Source organism: Gallinula chloropus (assembly GCF_964237585.1).
Source record: "Gallinula chloropus genome assembly, chromosome: 2".
Lineage (NCBI taxonomy): Eukaryota > Metazoa > Chordata > Aves > Gruiformes > Rallidae > Gallinula > Gallinula chloropus.
In genome coordinates this window covers 135,273,597-135,294,424 of record NC_140086.1, presented here as the reverse complement: position 1 = coordinate 135,294,424, position 20,828 = coordinate 135,273,597, and positions in this window count along the sequence as shown.

Below are 20,828 nucleotides of genomic sequence, written 5' to 3'. Positions count from 1 at the left end.
AGTTAATCACTAAACCAAAACTTTATGAAAAGTAAAAGCCTGTTTTTCTACCCTTTATTTGACATACCAACAGGAGGAGCAACAGTTATATCACTTCATTATTCTGCATATGTGTTGCTTTGATACAAGCTTTCAGTACTGTACTTCCAATGGCTGAGATGATACACAGAAACAATATATCATCTGTGACTCATACACAGCCTTTGAATTAAAATTAATTTTCTAGAACAGAACAGTGTACTATATTTGTTAAAAAAAAAAAGGGAGGGAGAAAAAGGACAGTTATCCATTTATCAAGTGTGATTACACCAACAGAGATACTGTGTGCATCAAGCAGCAAAAGAGGAAATGGAGGCTAGAGAGTAGATGACCCCAGAGTAGGGGTGGCTTTATTTCGGAAGTTTTTTCTGCCTTCAAAAAGCCCAAGCCATAGCACAGCAACATACTTTCCAAGTTTGTTTATGAAGTAATCCCTAACAAGTTAATATTTATATTTAAGAATCATGTATTAGAAGACTGTCTCTGAAAGCTGAACTTGAATTATATCTATGGGTTGTTGTGGTAGTTCAGCCCCAAGCAGTGGTTGAGCACCACACACTAATCACTCAGTCCCAGAGGAGAAACAGACAGAGCCCACATGGGCTTGGATAGGGACAATTACTGACAAGCACCACAAGACCAAAAACCCAGGACAAAGTGCACACACCCGGTGACAACACAGAGTACTTTACTAGCCCAACAAGACAATAACACTGAGAACTGCACCAACAGGAGAACCAACCCAACACCCCAGCCACACTCAGAATAACCTGAAGGCACCCAGAAGGGCCCCTCCCCAGCTAGCCCCTTTTATGGGGGAATGATTTCAGGAGGTGTGGAAAACAGCCTGGGCTGGCTGCTTGAGGAGGTTAACTCTGGCTTGGCAGGACCCAGGACAGTTGGTTAGCAGCATAGTTTACTTTTCACATTTTGGCTAATGTGAGTATTGATCTAATATTCTCATTAAACAACATTTATCTTAAAATACAATATTATACCTTTAGAATGTATAATGATATGAATGCTAAGAATGGACAGACTTATGTGCAAAGGACAACAACATCTTTCCATATGCATGATTCTAACTCCATGAATTTTTAATTAATTAGACCATCAAAGCTCAATGCCTGGAATTAGAAACAGGCCATTTTTATTAATGCAAACAAACTCCTTCTGTCTTTGGAAAACAATCCTATAAGGACCAAACTGTGTAAACACACACTTCTGCTCCTCCAGATTTTGGCTTAATTAACTTTTCCCCCTGCTCTTCACTGATAATTACCCTCAGTTCCCTTTATGGAAACAAGAGGTCTCTGCAAATTGTAGTTCAGGATTGTAGGACCATTATGATTGTATTTTAACAATTTTTGACACTAGCAACAACAACAAAAAAGTGCAAATTCTTTTAGATGGACAATCCAGGTTTACTCATTTTCTATTATCTTTGCATTTATGTTTGCTTTCTTACTTGTATTTGTTTTCCAATTGCCTTCCCATTTACATGTGTATAATCCAGATGACTCCTGGTAGGCTTTGAGGAACTATTTTGTGCTATAAGTAGATATATGACAATGTGGAGTTATCTAAGATTTCAGTATCTTAAAGAGCAAGTCTTCATTCTGTTTCATCACAGGGGCCAAAAACCAACTGTACTAATAAAAATGAGGGTGACATCATGGGTCCAGAATAAATAGTGTAGAGTAGAGGAAATTGGTCCTGTCCAGAAATGTGCATATCAAAAACACAGCCCTACAGTCAGCAACCTCATGACACTTGCGGAGGACTTATTTGCTAAAGGATCAATAGATATAAATCCCCAAATCATATAAAAAAGTGAATTAAAAATTTCGGTGTTCAGCCATTGTCAGAGTATGTCTCCATGCAGGTAGATATGGGATTTTAGAACCCCTTAAACCACAATAAGAACCACATTCCTCTTACTTTAGTCAGAACAAATTTAAACTGACCTATGTTGTCACTACTCTTTAATTTTCTGTTTTCTAAAATGATAACCTACTGAAATAGAGGAAAAACTGTCAACCAATACCTATGTCCTTTGATGGAGTTAGAGCAAGAAAGTTGGTCTCCAGTTCCTAGACTTCAGTCAAGGAGCAGAATTTAAGTCCTTTCACAGCGGACTGCAAATGCTTCAGCAATGTCCATCACTGCTGACTCCTGACACCCTTGTATCTTGTCAAACATCCTCTGAAGTTACCAACTAGAATGTTTAACTGCAGGAACAAAAGGGCAACTATGAAACTATAGAGACAGAAATAAGAACTGATATGTTTAAAGATAAATGAAACAAAAGTACTCACAACAAAGCCTGTGTGCATGATTTTTTTGTTGTTGTAATATAACAAAAGAAGAATTTCTATACTGTAGTCAAGTGCTATTAATATCTATGAGAGTTTGGATAGAATTAATACTTCAAAAAGCCTCTCAGGATATAATCACACTGCAGGCCTCACACAGTGGAGCTTTAAATGAGTGATGTCCACATACTGTATGTCAGTCTGCAGTGTAGACATAACCTCGGTCTGTTTATACACTCAGACTCTATACAATGTTCACCAGTTGTGGTGTCTCTCTTGTCACTGTTGCTTCAGATTCCATTTTCCTTTACACAGCAGTGTCCATTTACTGTAATATTTGTGTTCTTCTATTATCAAATGCATTAATCCCATATTACAAATAAATGCAGTGCTCAAAGTGATGCGTGAAAGCATTGCTAAGAGAAATCTTTCATTAATAACTTGCTTACACTGTGCATTTCAGTTCCCTGGCTTCTTTTCAGGGTGATCCTAATATCAAGAAGCTACATCCTGCCTCCTGTTACAGAGGTAGTTCCCTTCTGCTCCTCTATATTTCTTCCCTCCTAATAGTGATTACATTCTCTTCCAATTACCTCAGTACAAGCTTAAAAAGACATCATGATTTTATCTCCTTTGGAATGAGCTACATTGAAAAGCATGAAAAAGAAACCTATAGTGACAACACTAGGTGTTTCTGTGAAGCTTTTTTTGTGAAACATTTTCACTTTTAGCAGAGCGAAATCCCAGCCATTTAAACCTACCTATTTTTCCCCTATTTATTTTTAGAACAAGTGAAGATAAGGAATTGCTTTGCAAATGAAGTCTTATTACAAAACTAATCTCCATCTTATTCAGAAAGAGCATAAAAAGAGAAAAAGGTAATACTGCAAAGTAGGGAAAGAAGCAGGGAGACTCCAAACATAGATGCATCTCACGCATCTTTTGTGTTTGAAAGATTTTTATTAACTCTAATGTAGGCTTAGAAATGTTTAAGCAAGTCAGCATTTCCTCCATTAAGGATTAGCAAAGGGCAAGCGCGAATGAGGGGCTTTTCAGCCAGATTGAATACATTTGGTTTGCCCTGCTTCTTGTCACAGTCATAGGACATCACACCATATTTTGCTAATAGATTTTCTGCTCTTCAAAAGTTATACACATATTACTTTCCTCTGAGGTACTTGCTAATTGAGGATGATCAGTTTTACTGAAATTACCATCTTATTTTCCTTTGACTACAATGCAGAATTTGATTCCTGAATACTTTCATGTGTTTCTTCCGAAGGCTTTTATCTATTTGATTTGACTGTTTTCTCTCTTCAGATCCATTTACAGAGTGTAAAATAGTACACTTAACTCTGGGAAGATCCAGGCCCATCCAACATGTCCATCACTGCTTTATTGAGGTTTTTTTTAATTCCAGCCCCTCCAGAAACAATTCAGAGTGAACACAGTCTAATGTAAGACCTCAGCTGAAATTGCATGCTTCTTTGGTACAAGTTGCTAATTGTGTAGGTCAAATCCATGCCATCTCTTTCTACATAGCTGCCTTAAAAATTCCTTAAGATATTTTCGTATTAATTCCTGTGCTGTAAATCAGGCAGACATAACTTTGCTAACATGTATCTTTTCTCTCACGCAAAAACTTCTCCAATACAAAAATTCTGTGTGTTTGATTCTTATGTGGATGGATACATTCTGACAGAATTTATAAATTACAAAAAAAAAGAATGGAAATCAGGTGTAAACATAAAAATTAGTATTCACATGTACACATATGTATGGATATAGATGTGTATATATATGTATATACAATCAAATTTATGTTTATGGTATATGACATCTCAGAAGACAGAGTTTCTCACACACTAACAATATATTTGAAATGGTGTAGCTCCATTCCAACCTAATGCAGGCAATTCAGAATCTGAGAAACTACTTTACCTTATATTTGATCATTACTTACTTTAAAATATTTATGGCCTTTTTTTTTTCCTTCTACATGTAAACCTCTTTACCTTAGAATGGGACCATCAGTTTGCTTACAGAATAATAACTAAATCTTAAGAGTGCTTATTAACAATACTGTTTTCTGAATGTAAACTGACAAATTAAAACTTCTATTTATAAGATCCCTTACTGTTCCCTGATGTGTATGTAGGGATGTGTGATCTCTCATCCCAGTGTACAGAATAGAAAAGTAAAGAAAAATAATCATTAAAACTGCTTTTGATCAATTCTGTCCTTGGAGGAGAACTAGAAATAGATTTGCTCACTTTCCTGACAGTATCCCTATGCAGCTATACGTAGTAACATTTTATTTATTGCACTTGCACTGTTACTTACTTGTGCAGTGATATTATCTACTAATTTTGAGCACCTCAGGATACATTTGGCTTCCCAAAATACCTTTATTTGTTGTAGTAAATAGATCTTGCTGGCTATCTGTGCTTATTGTGAGCTGTCTTTTTTTTTTTTTTTTACTTTGTTAATTTCTGTTCCTTCAGTATCATCATTAATTTAAATATAGGAAACAGAGAAGGATGAGGGTTTGCAAGTGATACAACTAAATAACTGAAATACATCATACACCACCAACCACACCATATGCTACAACTGGGTACACAGGATTACAAATTGTCATGGCAATATGGGCAATAACCCATATAGACAAAACCATGTTTAAGACTTCCATGGTAACTCCTGTTTATCCTTTCTAATTCCTGCTGGCAAAATGCTTTCAACTTCTTAGCTCAGGCACTTTTAACTGAATGTGCAGAGTCTCAGTATGATGTACAAGATATCCTTACTGCTTATGCATTTTGAAGTGGACTGTGAAGCTTATGTATAAGGTGGGTAATAGTTTTAAACTAATGCTTTAGTCAACTAGTCAACTAATCAACTACTTTCCAACTGTATGAGTAAATAATGAACAAAGTGCAAAATAGATAATTCCAGGTAATCAGTGCAGATTTTACCAATCCCCTGCAACAATGGAAGCTCTGAGCATTTTCATCATGAATGGGGAAACAATCAAACTAATAAGCTGTGACCTAGTGAGGGTCCACAGAGTGTGTGACACTAGCAGCACCATCATCCAGGAGCATTTTCCATACACCAGAAGTCCTTAAGCCAGATTCTGTAGATGACCAAACTATCAACCACTCCAAAGAGTTGTGAATTTGGGCCAGGGAACAGAAAAAATGCTGAATATAAACTGAGTGGAAAGAAGGGCAGGAGCTGCTTGTCAGATTTCAATGGTGGATCTGAAAATCATTCTTGTCTACTTAAATCCTTCGTTTTTTAAATTCAACTCCTATAGAGATTAATTTCACATAAGGTACCTCTAGAAAGAGTACATGCATATTAAGCCTAAAACACTGAAAACTGAGAAGAGATATTACTGCTTCTTATAAATGAACAAAAAGCCCCTAAAAACAAGAAAAGAATATTCTTCCAAGTAAAAATGAAATATTGACGAAGAAAAAATGAGTACCAGCTTTCATACTAACATTCAGATGGTGCCATATAATACTGTGAAACTTTTTCAGCAGTGGGGATTTGTAACTAAGAGAACAGTGCAAGAGCTGCTGGCACCAGTCTAATTACAGTGCTGAGTAATTAAGATTCAGACAGAGAAGGGAGTATATTTCAGTCAAACTGTAATAGTGAGATTTTTGGGGGATAACATAGGTTACTCCAAAAATCTTGTTTCCTGAGTTAGGCAAGCAAAGACTTGTTTACAGTAGCTGGGGAAAAAAATGGCCTAAACTGTTATCCCTATTTCCTAAGAAAGCTTAAATGCATGACTACACTTAGCAAATCCTTTTATATTGGCCTCATTTTTTTCCAAATCTGTTATAATAATGTTTGACAATGAGCTACAGTTAGTGGACAAGAGTTTGAACCTTTTGCAATGAAATGTAGTTCAAGCATATCATTCTTTGTTCCCTTACCTCCTATCCAAAACGCTGCTTGAAGAAGACGTCAAAGCAAGGAACTATAGGACTAATCTAGACTTTAATATAGATTTATGTCTGTTAAATTATGGAACAGTATCAAGAAAACATCTATAAAGGTATTTTACTGAAAGAGAACAGGACTGTCCGAAGTGAGATAACGACATTGTGGAGCTGCAATAAGCAAATGATGAAAAAACCCAAATGTTTCAGTGCGGGTCAGGTCTGAGCCACTGCAACATTGGCACTGCTTCTGCCATTTTGATCAAACAGTAACAAATCATGTAACTTCTGACTGCTGAAATAAAGACAATCTCCATGCTTTTGCCACAGAGTATGACAACCAATGGCCACTTGTTTGTGAGCAAGATTCTTGGTACCAGTAAAATGGTCCCTGCCCTATCTGTACTGGACTGCATAGACTCAGTTGTGAGTATTTCTGAGAGCTAAGCATGGCCTTGTTGAGACTTGGACAGGGGGACACCCAAGAAAATTTAGGTATCAAAAGGACAAGCCAGGGAATCATGACAAGTCTAGATGGTAAAAATCAAGCAAACTGTATTTGATCCGCCTTGTTGCTACCAATGGAGAAAATGAAAGAATTATCCCACCAGACAGAATGCATCAAGAATGTCAGCCAAGGTGTTTTCAGTACATCTGAGGGTAGCGGTGAATCTTGTTGTTGTTTGATCTTACCCAAAGCCCCAGCTCACTGTCTTTGTAACAAGAGAGGAGCCCCAGGAAATACCCTTGGACAATGCGCAGGCAGCCCACTGGGTTTTGAGAATCTGAGCAAAGCATGCTCCATGGGAGCTGACATGCACTGGTTTTATCTACATAAAGTAGCCTGTCTGGCCTCAAAATATGCAATGAAAATCATTTGAGCAATAATCTGTCCTGCATAGATTTCTGCATCAGTAACCTGCCACAAGAATAATTTTGATTTATCCATCTGAATCAGCACAAAGACCAAATGTGAAAACAATTTAGACAAAAATTCTTCTATTTAAGTTCAAAGATTTAAGTGATGTTCCTTGCATGAAATATATTCATGCAAAGGCTTTACATGCATATCATATATATTTGTGTATGTACATAACAGCATTATGGAATGCATTTTCCCATGGTACTAACCTTTGTTACAGTCATTTCTGTAGATTTCAAAATTGTAGAACATTAAATGCCAGACTCCTGGTGTTCATGTTTTTGTAATTTGTTGTCTTAGGCCAATTCTCTCAACTTCTTCCTGCTTTGTTTTGTTTATAAATCTCTAAGGTAAACTGTTAACTTCAGGTTTTGATTGGAGGTGGTTGGGGAGTCATTGTTAATATAGAAATCATTAGAAAGCCCAATTATGGTCCATTACTCATTTTTAGCACATACATTTTCTGATTTCTGATCACAGAGGGTTTGTAAAAAGAGAATAAAAGACCTTTGAATAGGTTCCTTGGTGGTACATTGTAAACTTCAATTATTTGTTCCCAGAAACTTTTTTTTTTTCTAACAGAGAAGTGAAATCTCTTTTAAATGGAGCATGATTCAGAAACCCCTACTAGAAAGGTATTAAACATTCTTTCATTAATAACAGTAATCTGGAATCCCAGAGTGCACTGTCACTTTAAAATGTAGATCTAAAGAAGTATTTTTTTCCCTGCAGTCCATCATTAAGTTGAAGTCATTTTATAGTTGCAATGTTGTAGCCATCACCTCTTCCTGAGAGGGAGGAGGACAACATGCTGCTAATGCACAGCTGTCACTCACAAACCTGCCTGCAAAGCAATTGGCCAAAACCATTAGTCTGTAATACTCAAAATTTTCTTCCCCTGTGATTTTCAATAGAATTGCTTTTTTTGGCTTCCAAAATACAGTGACCCACTACAACCAATTCATGGTATAACCATGGCATGAAGAGGAAACCAGTCAATTCTCTTTCTGAGAGAGAAAAGCAATTTTTTTTTCACCTCAACTTTTCCTCTATCACACACAGAGACTGGTGGGTTCTCTCCCATACTTTATGACTTTTGACAGTCACTGATCACAGAGGGAAGAGCCTGATAACAGTTTTTCTCTCTCCAAAAATGGTAGTTTGCTCAGGCAGGCAAAAGTTCACAGAGAAGCTGGCAGGCTCCTTATGCTTTGCAATCATAGTTTATAAAGTACAATCACCCAACGTACTCAAAAAAGCTTAACTTCCCCCCCTCAGAATACAGTCCTAGTTCTGAGACTCACAGGGCTTCTTTTTTCCTTATCAAAATGATTGTACATTTCACCAGTGGCAGAGAGTGTAAGGGAGAGCAAGATGATAGGAGGCCTGTCAGCTGATATGTTGACATTGTTGTATACATGTTTGCAACAGACTTGTTCTTATTTGAAAGCCATTTTAGATCTTTGCTAAATTCGACCCCTAAAGATATTGGGTTTGCAAGAAGCAACACACCTGTGATCACCCTCCCACACACACATCCACATCCACACTCTTGTAAAATATCTTATGAAAATCCTTATGCTCTGTACCACTTTCTTTTCTGTGCATCTCAATTTCTAGCTTCAGTGAAGACAGAGTGAGGGGAGAAAGAGAATGAGAATGGAAAGTGGGGGTGGGGTCAGCTTTAGTTTAAAATGCAGACAAATCTGCCTTTTCTGCTTGATGGCCTGTAACATTTCCATGTAGTCTACTTTGCATGGCAGAATAGCTACTAGTAATAGAATTTCTCACAGTGGAGGTTAATTACTTTTCAGCTACAGCAAAATAAATTTCCTGTCAAGCCCAGTGACAGGAATATGCCACTGTCACCACTTTTACCTGCAGTTTTAATTCACTGTTAATATTTGACACCAGCTTGCATTCAGAGGGCTGAACTGAACAGTAGGATTTCCCAAAGGAATAGGACAAACTGGGAGTAGTGTAGCATCAAGATATGCGGAAAAGAGTACCCTTTGCCTCTCCCTCAGTGCAACGCAATGATTAACTGATGTGTCTCTCACTTTAAAGAAGAGAATCTTGCACTTGGTGAAATAAAAATGACATGATAAGGTGCACCTTAAAATACAGGACAGGAGAATGAGGTAGCATATCTGGTCTAACCTTATGCTAAGCAAACCAACATAACAAACCACACCCTTTCTCTTTTCAGCTATTCTGGGATTTAAAAGTCCATTTTTTAGCCTGATAATTTTGTTGTAAATTATAAACTCTATACGTGAGATGGCAAACCTTGTGTGGTAGTGAAGGCTAGAACTCATTTCTGCCAACTGCCTTCATATTCTTCAAATTTGTTCTCATATTTCTTTGTCATTAATGAAACCACTCCAGCTACAGAGAGAATAACGCCATTTATCAAGTGTTGCTGAGGTATGCTTTTTCCTACTCTAATCTTTAGGTAAGTCCTGTGTGAAGGTTACATTAGTAATCTTTAAGGACCCAGAGAAAGTAGGCCTAGAGCTTCCCAATCTCCACCCAGGCTGGTTAGACCAGAAAGGAAACTCCTTGACTCATATGGCTTCCCTAGTCAAAAATCTTATTTTTCAATATATGAGTGATTTTCATGATTCTGAGGAACTCAACATTCTCCTAAATTTGCCTGATTGTGCATCTGGGACTAACAAAGTGGGAAGTTTATTATGTGGCTTATTATTGCACTACTCAGGAAACAGAAGGGAAATAGTGTCTTGCCTTTTACCAAAATTAAAACCAGAATGTAGAAGATGAACTATTAGGAGTTTCATTATGCAGACCTTTTTCCCTGTAGAAGTAGTGTCAGTTGTTTCTCACACCTTGATCTTACTCTTCAGAAGGTGGCCAGTTGAACATGTAAGGCATGGGAGAGCTGTGGGGAGATGGAGGATTAGGTTGGTGGAAACAGTGCAGGGTTTCACTGTGTTGAATTGACAGTGCTCAGTCCTTCCCACAATCATCATAGCCTGTGATGTGCCATTCTTTGACTGACAAGGGCAAGTAGTTCAATAGAAATATCATGGGAGCTTGCATGCATGAGTGTTTTGTGAGCAAAAAGTATATTGGCAATGCTGACAATTTAAAAGATTTCCCAAAGCAAAGAACAGTCAGAATGGAGTTTTCATCAATGCTGATTTCACGATTTCTTTGTTTCAACTGAACTGTCTGAATTTCTACACCACCAAGTCCAAATAGGAGAGCACTAGGGTGAGTTTTAAAAGTTGAGGATCTTATTCAGAAGGATGGCTCCTGATGAAAGAAGTGGATTGAGATAGACTTGGGGAGTGCTTACTGTGCTTAGTAACTGGGTCTCTGATAACACTGCAGACAGTTTACAGAAAAAAAATGGAAGATGAAATCTGGTTCCCTGATTCACTTTAAGAACTGAAAAAGATAGGTCATGGCTTCTCATGTTTGAAATATTTCATTTTAGCTGCAAAGATTAATTATAATCAAGGAGGCATTAGATTCAATTTATTTTATTTTTGTTTAAGGGGCTGGACTCAAATTTCTGTTTGTTTTTTTTTTTAAACCACAGGAGGCATCAGATTTTCCCAGATTTTTAAAAACCCCTAAAATCCTGTCTGTAGTTAGAACAATTGGGCCTACTGAAATTCCCGTTCTTTTAGAGCATCAGGCTCAATTCTGATGGTTAAAGCAGAGATGAACTTTTGGCTTAGAAATGAAGCTGGCCCAGAAGGGTGCTATTCAGCACGGTTTGAATTTCTGATTCACTTTCTGAGCTATTTGAAACTGCTTTATGTTGCTTGACTCATATTATTCACCTCCGTGAAAATCTGTATTAGTGAAATGTCAGCTCCTTTGCGGTAGCATATGGGGCTTTTTAAGGTGTCTGTAGGTTCAACGATATTAAAACAGGCACTTTTCTCTCAGAAAAAAGTTCTTATGGTACAGCTCACAAAAAAGCCCCAGGCAGCACAGTGCAGCTCGTATCTACACCGCTAAAATGTTCCCACCAATGTTATTCATCATTTTAGAATGTGTCCATATATATTTGAGTTTTCCCTTAAATACCTCTTGACAACTCCTAAAATGATGAAGGATTCTTAATCTGCATTTTGTGCTCCTTCCTTTACCTTTTGCTGTCAATCATTGCTGTTAGCTTTTGTACAGAAACAAAAAATCAGTGCTGATGTTCCAGTGCCTATATGGCTTGTAACCTCTTTTCTTGCTTTTGAAACTTTTATGAAGCCTTAAACAGAAAACTACAATATTACATAGAAAACAAGCAACATGTCCAGATAAGCTCTTGAGAAATCAAGTCTTAACTGTGGAAATACACTGAATTCCATGTAAAGTAAAACAGAAGTTGTGTGAGCGTCCTACAGATGTAGGTATGTGATTTTCTTACTAGCTATTTTCATTTTCCTCCTTAAGCTTCCTCCACAGCAAGTGTTCAAAGTAGGAAACTACTAGAGAAAGATGTCATCTCAACTTGTATTGTAGTAAGTTAAATCTTATCTTACCTGGAAGATCAAGCACAGCTTCCCAAGAGATCCTGCTGTTGTTGAAAATAATTGCCTATGGCTAAAGTAATGTGTTATGAAATCATTTAAATGCGTCATGTGGTCACCTAAACAGCAGTGCAATTTACATACGTGCTTTCGTATTTAGTTATTCCCACAATTTTTAAATTAAGAAAACAGCTAATACATGCAATATCTGTAAAAGAATGAGGAGGGGGCACTACATAACTTGTTTGCCACACTGGGCATTTAAAATCAACAAATACATAGCTGTTTGTTTAAGAACAGAGAAAATAACAGAGACAGAGAATTAGCTTTGGCACATGTTCTATAGCTGTGGGACTATGAAGATTCAAAGGTAAGAAAAATAGGCAGTTTTAGCTTAGAAAGATTCTCCCAAAAAACAGTGGTTTATTTTCTTTTTTTTTTCCATTTTCTTTCATTTCACATATTCTGATTTCTCGCATCTAATATATCATGCTACAAAATTATTAACAAGAAACACTATCTTCTAATCTTGGCCATCTCAAAAACATTAGCAAAGGATGCCATTTATCATCATATTTCTTATTAAAGCTTGGAAGAAAGAGCACACAGCAGTACATCTTGGAAGTCATAGCTGTGAAGAAAAGCACTTTCTGCTATTTTCTCACCGATTGTGGCTAATGTTAAAATAATTACTGGTAAAGGGTCTCCCTGCTGTTTGATTGCAAAGTTTCACAGTTCCAATGTCTTCAGGTTCTTCCCTATTTAAAACTTTAGTTGCCTTAGTTCAGGCTATTTTATGTATCTCTGCATGTTTTCAAAATCCCTTAACACCTCGAGCTCCCTGTCAGGGACTTGGCAAAATCGAAGTCTTAGAGAACACATTGTGAAGGATTCTGTGCATTCCAGTGATATTTTTTTTCTTTCTTTTAATAAAAAGGGGGAGTGGTATAGTGTGGGGGTGTTGGTTAGTGTTGATTGAAAATAAAACAGAAATGTGCTGGCTGTGGACTTCATTCGTTGTGGTGTTTCACCACAATAATCCTTACTGGGAGCACTCTGGGAGTAACACTACTTCAGCAAAGGACAGACGAAGTCCTATTTTAGAACAACCTGTATCCACTCGTTTCTGATTCTCAGAATGTTTTCCATTGTACCATGAGGTTTATTTTTTCTTTCCACCTCACTGTATTTGGATTCTTTATCTTAAAACCAGGGAGCTTTTCAAGTTGCTTACCAAAATTAATTAAGTAAATAAAGCCACAGTAATAATATTGTGTGAATGACTATGTGAAGTCTAAAAGGGTGTTTGTAATTCTAAGAATCATGCAAAGGCAGCATCAAGATTCATATATGTTTAGTTAAGGCATGTGATGCAAATACATTTCTCACTCCAAAACTGTGTCCTATGCTGGGGATCATCGTACACAACACCGCTGCTGGATGTTTCCTTATTGAGGGCACTGCTGCTGTGACCCTGCAGCTTCTCACAGGAATTTCTGCTGAAAGAGGACACATTTATAAAACCCCTTCACCTTCCCTCACTCTCTAAATCTGTAGCCATTGGTAAGCCTTAGTCACAAATTGTGTGTGTCTAGCCAAGGTTACCATTGTTTATTTCAATGGGAAAAATGGCACTTTCCTGTCACTGCCTGATACTTTCACATGCAAATTCTTAGCATTTTTAACTGCACCCATGTCGACAGTCATGTACTTTGCAGCAGCTGCTGTTATTTCTAGGTAAAATACCACCACCTATAGAATGCAATCAGCACTCCTGATATAATGCAAAGTGGAAATATAAAGATGGTCGATTATTTTGTGTTAAGTCCAACCATTTCATACTATCATCTGTCTTTTTTCATCACCTCCAATGTGATATCCTGGAATGGAGTTCCTGACACGTAATAGAAAGCTCTGGTGAAAACATTAATATGTTCCCTAGTTCAAGCAGTCCATGTTGTCTCAGAAGTAAATGGAAAGTCTCTCGACCTTTTCATTTACTTCTGAGACAACAGGCTTGAGAGGAAATATTTTGCCAGCTGTTTTAGGTTTAAATTACAATGCCATGATTGGTTTCATTTCTGGGTGACCCATAGCAACCATTACTTGAAACCACAAGAACAGTTCATGCTGCATTTAAAACTCTTCTAGGTTAAAGTACAAACGCTGTAATTTATCTGACATAATTTTTTTTTACAACAATCAAATTCACTGCTTTGAAAAATCCTGTTATTCCCTCCAGTGTCTCCCTCTTTTCAATACATAATTACTTAGGTGCTTGCCACTAAAATATCAGTTTCTGTATCTGGTAAGAGATTAATCACTGCACTGAGATTATTCATGTCATGTACATGCAATCAGTAGCCAGAATAGTATCCTCACTGCAAATGTGTCTTAGGCAAATACAGAGATCAACACGACTGAATTAACTTTGGTCTAATACAGTGGACTTAATTTATTCCAATTTTAATAATACCCATCAAGTGACATGGGTATCTAATTACTGATACTATTGTCTGTAAAGGAATCTGTCTGAATCTGATTTAGGAGCACATCAAACTGAATCTTATATTTCTTCCATTTTCCTGTGTAGATGGGACCACCTATATCTGTGTAACAGTTAAATGAAAGATGAAATAATTATAATGAATTGCCCCAGAAACAGATGTTTAACTATCTTCTGTACCTATGTTGAATCTGTTGTGATTTAACCTGGTAGGCAGCTAAAACAACTAAACAGCTGTTTGCTCACTCCATCCCCTGCAGTGGGATGGGAGAGAATTGAAAAGAAGAAGGTGAAACTCACAGGTCAAGATAACGACAGTTTAATTGGACAGAAAAGGAAAATTGCAAATAATAAAAGCAATAGCGATGATAATAACACGACTATACAAAAAAAGCGTGATGCACAGCACAATTGCTCACCATCTATTCTATATTGAGCGTGACGTCATATGGTATGGAATATCCCTTTGACCAATTTGGGTCAACTGTCCTGGCCATGTCTGATCCCAGCTTCTTGGGCATCTCCTTGCTTCTCACTGGGGATATGAGAAGCTAAAAATTCCTTGACTGCTTGGCAACAACTAAAATATTCCTCTGTTATCAACGTTATTCTCACACTAAATCCAAACCATAGCACTACACCTACTACTAAAAGGAAATTAACACTATCTCAGTTGAAACCTGTACAGAATCCTAATGGGTGTTTTCCCTGGAGCAAACTTTTTCTCCTTCCATTGAAATAGGCAGCGTCTGCTCCTGCAGCTGAGGGCCAGTGACATGGCAAAGCTTGATGGCTGAATTTCCCTCCCCACAAGAGAAGATGACTTTTTCTGTATTGCCAGTGGGGGTCATCCTTTGGCCTGTACTCTTTCTCAAATTACACCCAGGCACTGAAAACTGGGTTTCCAAGATATGTTTTAACAGTTGCAGAAGATCCTATGCTGGTGCTCAAGCTTGCACACAGACCTTGTCTAGTTTGCTAGTGCAGACACAGCCAACCAAGCCCCACTTACCATCCTCTGTAAGGCAAAGGCAGACAGTAGGTAGTATGAAAGAAGAGAAACAGAGAAGCAGGGAAAATTTCCTTCTAAAGTGCATTTAGTGCTACATTGTCTAGGTAAGAGGAAATAAACTATCATAGGCCACCATTACATCACCACACCCTTAAACTTTAGCTTGAAACAAAGAAAGTGATTGGATTAACCCTCTGCTGGGTTAAAAACTGGATGGATGGCCGGGCCCAAAGGGTGGTGGCAAATGGAAAAAAATCCAGCTGGAAGCCAGACACAAGTGACATTCCCAGGGTTCAGTCCTGTGTCCAGTCTTGTTCAATATCTTTGTCAATTACTTCGATGAAAGGGTTGAATGCTCCCTCAGTAAGTTTGCAGATGACACTAAGCTGGGAGGAAATGTTGATCTGCTTGAGGGTAGGGAGGCTCTTCAGAGGGATCTGAACAGACTGGACGAATGGGCTGAGACCAATGGGATGAGGTTTATCAATGCCAAGTGTAGAGTGCTGCACATGGGACATAGCAACCCCATGCAGCGCAAGCCTGGGGGAGACCGGCTGGAGAGCTGTCAGGCAGACAAGGACCTGGGGGTGTAAGGTGACTGCTGACTGAATACGAGCCAGCAGTGTGCCGAGGTGGCCAGGAAGGCCAATGGCATCCTGGCTTGTATCAAAAATAGTGTGGCCAGTACATGTAGGGAAGCGGTTGTGCCCCTTTACTCAGCATGTTTAAGCCACACCTCAGGTACTGTGTCCAGTTCTGGGCTCAGAACTGAGGACACAGAAGAAGGACATTGAGGTCCTCAAGCAAGTTCAGAGAAGGGCAACCAGGCTGGTGAAGGGGCTGGAGGGAAAACCCTATGAGGAGTGGCTGAGGGAGCTGGGGATGTTTAGCCTGGAGAAGAGGAGGCTGAGGGAGACCGTATCACCACCTACAACTACCTGAAAGGAGTCTGTAGAGAGGTGGGCAATGGTCTCTTCAGCCAGGTGAGAGGAGATAGGACAAGGGGAAATGGCACTAAGCTGTGCCAGTGCAGGTTCAGATTAGATGTTAAGAAAAAAAAATTTACTGAAAGAGTTGTCAGGGCCTGGAACAGGCTGCCCAGGATGGCAATTGAGTCACCATCCCTGGATGTGTTTAAAAAAAGGGTAGATCAGGTACTTAGGGATGTGGTTTAGCAAAGGATGAGAATGTTTGGACTTGATCTTAAAGCTCTTTTCCAACCTTGAAATTCTGTGATTCTGTGATTCCTGTCATAAAATGTTCCATGACAGAGGATCACAGGAATAATTTGACAACAAAGGGAGAAAAAGTAGTTCTAAAACCAAAACTAATACTGATACATCTTCTTGTATAACATATTAACTGATGTCAAAAAGCATAGCTTGACATCAGAGTATGTGTTAAATGCTGGTTTTAATTTATTAAAAAGTGTTTAATTTATTAATGTGCACTTTCTGGGTTTTTTTTCATTAAATACTTTATGCTTACACAGTACACTACTTGTTCCAGATAAACTCTGGCTAATATGTCCACCATTTCTTACCACTTACATGGAATTTTGTGAATATCCTAGAGAACTCACTCCCAATTTGCAGTGCTGTATGTCTCTAAATACCATTCAGTATAATCGACTATGGTGTAATATTACATGTCAAAGCCAAGATCTGTCAGGTATAATTTGTTCTTTTTCTGAAATTTAGATGTCTGTTTAGTTAAATAGAGATTGTCCATTTCAAGCAATGCTCCCATCGTAGGACACAAAGCTAATGTCAGCTCTTGCCAAAGAAGAAAAAGGTTTAAGAATGACATCAAAAAGGAATTGATCAGCAAACCTCAACATAATTTCTCTCATCACATCAGCTGCCACAGCCTAACTGTCCTAATACAAGCCACTTGACAAAGTCTACCACTGCAGTTACAGCGATATTTATAGCTGCACTGTTTATGCCTCTAGAGTTAGAGCTGCATCAGCACTTTAATTATAAACCTTATTTTGCAAAGATTTACTACTAAGCAACAACAAAAAAAAATCACCCTCAGCTGCAAGTTTGGATGTGAAGTGCTCTCAAGTCTACATGTGTAATTTGCATTTAGGTTGTGACAGGCCACATTCGGTGCCTGCTGAAAACTGAAGGTAATGGAAAAAGTAAAAACCTATAACATATGTATAATTATTGACATTGTTCAATGTGAATAAAGAATTTTGCATGGAAAAAAATATTTTTTCTTATGCTTTTGATTCTAATGTTGTAATGATTTTTCTTAGCAACAATCTTGATTTAATATTATTGGCATAGCTGAAATGCAAGTATATTAAAAGATTTGTTAATCTACAATAGCAGCTAGATACCACACTATAAACATTTACCATAACTATCAGTATAAAAATCACATCTCCAGATCACCTATTGCTCAGAACTGTGCATTTCAGGACTGAATATTTCAGTAGTTTTCTTTCTGTTTATTTTTTTCCCTACTTTTTACCATCTGGAGACATTTACAGACAGAAACATCCTAATATTTGATCTTCTAACTATATTTACAACACTGAGGAACTGATCTATTCAAGAGAAGACAAGATCTTTCATTATTTCATTCTCTTCAGTGTTCCATGAAGCATTACAAAACCTTCTGAAAAGCATAAACACAAATAGACACAAATGTAAATGAATAAACAAAAGAACATGAATAGACATACCTCTTTTGAATGATCTGCCATGTGTTTATAGCAGAACTGTCTGAATTATTCATTAAAATCATTTATTTGGTTAATTCTGACATTTCTTTTCAATGTAATCCCCCTGAATTTCCCCCTTTTCTGGAAATCAAATAGCTGTAAATCATTAAATGATATTTAAAAGGTTCTCTAAATTATATTTTCTTGTAATTGTTTAGTGCTGGCTGAGCCTAGAAGTTGTAGGCTTTGTTCACCTAGTCATCTATAGATAAAATTACTGTCCATTGAAACACTACTGAAAGCATACATGCATATGCTTTCACATTAAATGTTTTATAAAATAAAATAGAATTTGGATTAATATTTATGTTATTTTTGTGAGGAATTGGGACTGATGAAACTGGGTTTTTTTGATGAGCCTCATACATACTGCGAGATGTAATCAAGTACAACTCAAGTAATGAATGAAGCAGGTCTCTGAAATTTCTGAACAGCATGATTCTGCTCAATTACATAAGACAAGATCATTTGTTCACAAACTACATGTGAAAGTAGACTCTATCTACTTTACTGACAAGCATTTTCCCTTGCCAGTTCCCATATTGCCTCCTAATGTGGTGCCTCTATGCACAGATACCTAAACAACAGAAATTTATATTATCATGTTCCCAAGATAATCAAAACCATTATGAGTACCTCACAAAATATGAGCTTACTGCCAGGGCATCAAAGACACTTAAAAGCACCAAATCTCTTCAGAAATGATCTTGATCACTTTCCTCTAAGATTGTATTTGCAATCCCTTTTGCTGGGATATGTGGCTCACTGGAATTTGCCAGAAACTCACCTTAAGTAAATGAAAACCATTAAAATAAATATATTTTTTATATGTTAATTGTCTTGCAGATTTTGTTTCAACAATTTTCTCTGTGATATTTTAGCATAAAAATAGGTTAGTTGGAGTTTCATTAGCATAGCTTCTAGAGAACACACGGACTCCTGTCCTAAACCAGAATTGCATCCAAGTGCATGCAGCTGAGTCAGTGGAAAGATTCATATCTAGCATTCATGTGATGCCCATTCATTGGCATGATTGGAAAATATTTTTTCCTTTCTCTCTCCCCCTTTAAAGTAACAAAATTTTCCAAGTAAAAAGAAATATTAAAAAATCTAAGCTTAAAATACTAGGTGGTTGCACAGTTGGTGCAAGACCTTTAGGTTGACACAGATTCCTTTAGTCACTGCATATCTTTCCTTCATGTTGGTATGGCTCCAAGCTTCAGCTTTGAGTTTCAGATCTTGTGCCACTTAGGATAACAGCATTAAAGTTATTTGGTTGAAGGTCCATTTGTTTCTCTATAATTTTTTCTAATACTGCATGCAAAGAAATATTTCCAGTGTACCTGACAGGATACTTCAAAGACAAATGGTCACATAGAATGGTTAAAAGAAAGTGAAAGAGCAGTATGCAAAACAGCTATTCACAAAGGGTAAAGTAGTTGAATTGAAAACACTGAAGGCTATTGAATCACTATGGTAATGGATTGTCATTGCTATCAACAAATTATACACTGATCTACTTGTCTAAAACAGTGAGTTTGCAATACTTAATCAGCAATACTGAAGAACACTAATCATCACCTCAATCCAAATTATGTTTCAGAAAATTTCTCTTTAAAAGAACTTCTCCACAAGCGGATGAAATTATAAAACTACAACTTTCATTTGGTTCTTTATATTTAAAACAGAGAATCTATAACTTCTTCGGTACTCCATTCACAATACAACATTGGTAAGACAGTTGTGGTTTGATTTAGCCACTATGTGTATGGCAGAATATTTTTGAAGTTAGAATAGTCCACAGACAAGAAATTAATAATAAAAAATTACACTGGTAACTGCTTAAAACATCAGGTTTTAAAATTCTATGGAGGATCATAAAAAAGGAATTATAAGGATTGTCTCCATTTCAGGACATTTCCAAGCGGTCAGTTTCCATACTGAACTCCCCATGGCTCTCTGGCGGTAAAAGGGATACATGGAAGTACCAGACTGAGACATAGCACTGGGAGCTGGCATAATTTTACCTCTTAAGGATTTTAAGTATTAAAAGTGGCATCCTAAACCAGTATGACCCCTTTTGATCTTCATCTTAGAGCTCACGAACAGAATATCCTTTAAAACACAAAATTCTAGCAGGATGCTCCAGTTGAACAAAGGTCTTTAATACCTTCTTTTAGGGGAAGATGATGTGAAAAAAAAAGGTCAGGAAAAGACTAATCATTCAGGTCAGTGAAGCTGGTAGGCTGGAGGGTGCACACTACCACTAACGTCATCCAGCTTTCTGGACACTGTACACTGTGCTCCCCTTAGACATAAACTTTTCCCAGTTCTGCAAAGACCTGGCCAGGCTCCCCAACTTGAACACACCCATAGTGAAATGGCTGGTTAAGTGCTTGGTAGCAAACTGCAAATTAGGCCCTTGTTCTTAACAGGTGGCCAGTGAGAGACTGGTTTATAATTACTGTAACTGTGATTAACCCTACATTGGAAAAATGAAAAACCAATTGCCTTTATCCTGTGTTATGACAACAGCTAACTATTTGCTTTGCGTGTGTATATTGATTGCTTACAAGTCATTTTGTTACCCAAAAACCCACACCATACCTTTGGACAGTGTCACTGGACAGGTACAGATGTGAAAACCTGATTTTGGGGTTACCTGAGGGATCCAATGACAGAGCTTCTGCACAGAGGTATAGAAGAGCCTGACTTCACATGGGCCCTAGAAGCCCTGCAGCATAAACTCCATCACTCCATGTGCAGAAAACCATTCTCCCTGCTGCCCACTACAGCTGTGTGATTTGTAGACTGTACAAGATGCTCGGGGTTG